Here is a 776-nt window from a genome sequence, read left to right on the forward strand (position 1 = left end):
AACTTTCATTAAGACTTAATTTTGGGGGGCACCTGGGTGTCTCAGTCGGTTAAGCATCTGACTCTTGATTTCGGCTCAGGTGATGATCTCACAGTTCGTGAGATCGAGCCCTATCGTCGAGCTCTGCTCTGACAGTGCATAGCCTGTTTGGGATTCTCCCTCTCCCTCTCTCTGCCCCTCCCCCAATCTCTCTCCTTTTCTCTCTCAAAATAAATAAGCTTTGAAAAAAAAAGTCTTAATTTTTTAAAGCACTTTCAGGTTCACAGCAAATTTTTTTTTTTTTTAACGTTTATTTATTTTTCAGACAGAGAGAGACACAGCATGAACGGGGGAGGGGCAGAGAGAGAGGGAAACACAGAATCGGAAGCAGGCTCCAGGCTCTGAGCCATCAGCCCAGAGCCCGACGCGGGGCTCGAACCCGCGGACCGCGAGATCGTGACCTGAGCCGAAGTCAGACGCTTCACCGACTGAGCCAGCCAGGCGCCCCGGTTCACAGCAAATTGAGAGGAAGGTACCGAGATTTCCCATGTACCCCACCCTGGCCCCACACATGCAGAGCCCCACCAGAATGATACATTTGCTACAACTGATGAACCTACATCAACACATCATAATCACCCAAAGTCCATTGTTTACATTGGTGTTGTGCGTTCTGTGGGTTTGGACAAATGTGCAATGACATGTATCCATCATTATGGTATCACATGGAGCATTTTCACTGCCCTAAAAATCCTCTGCACTACAATGATTCATCCCTCCCCCTGCTCCCGCCCAAG

At 48.7% G+C, this 776-nt stretch overlaps 1 non-coding gene across 1 annotated transcript; it reads right to left on the reverse strand.

Annotated features, from left to right (window-relative positions):
• Nucleotides 1-397: 397 nt before the first annotated feature.
• On the reverse strand, nt 398-482 carry TRNAR-UCG (transfer RNA arginine (anticodon UCG)). Its single transcript has one exon. It is a non-coding gene; the product is annotated as a tRNA-Arg (tRNA).
• Between the last annotated feature and the right edge of the window lie 294 nt (nt 483-776).

This window comes from Panthera pardus, unplaced genomic scaffold, assembly GCF_024362965.1.
Source record: "Panthera pardus isolate Hobbes unplaced genomic scaffold, ASM2436296v1 HiC_scaffold_2, whole genome shotgun sequence".
Lineage (NCBI taxonomy): Eukaryota > Metazoa > Chordata > Mammalia > Carnivora > Felidae > Panthera > Panthera pardus.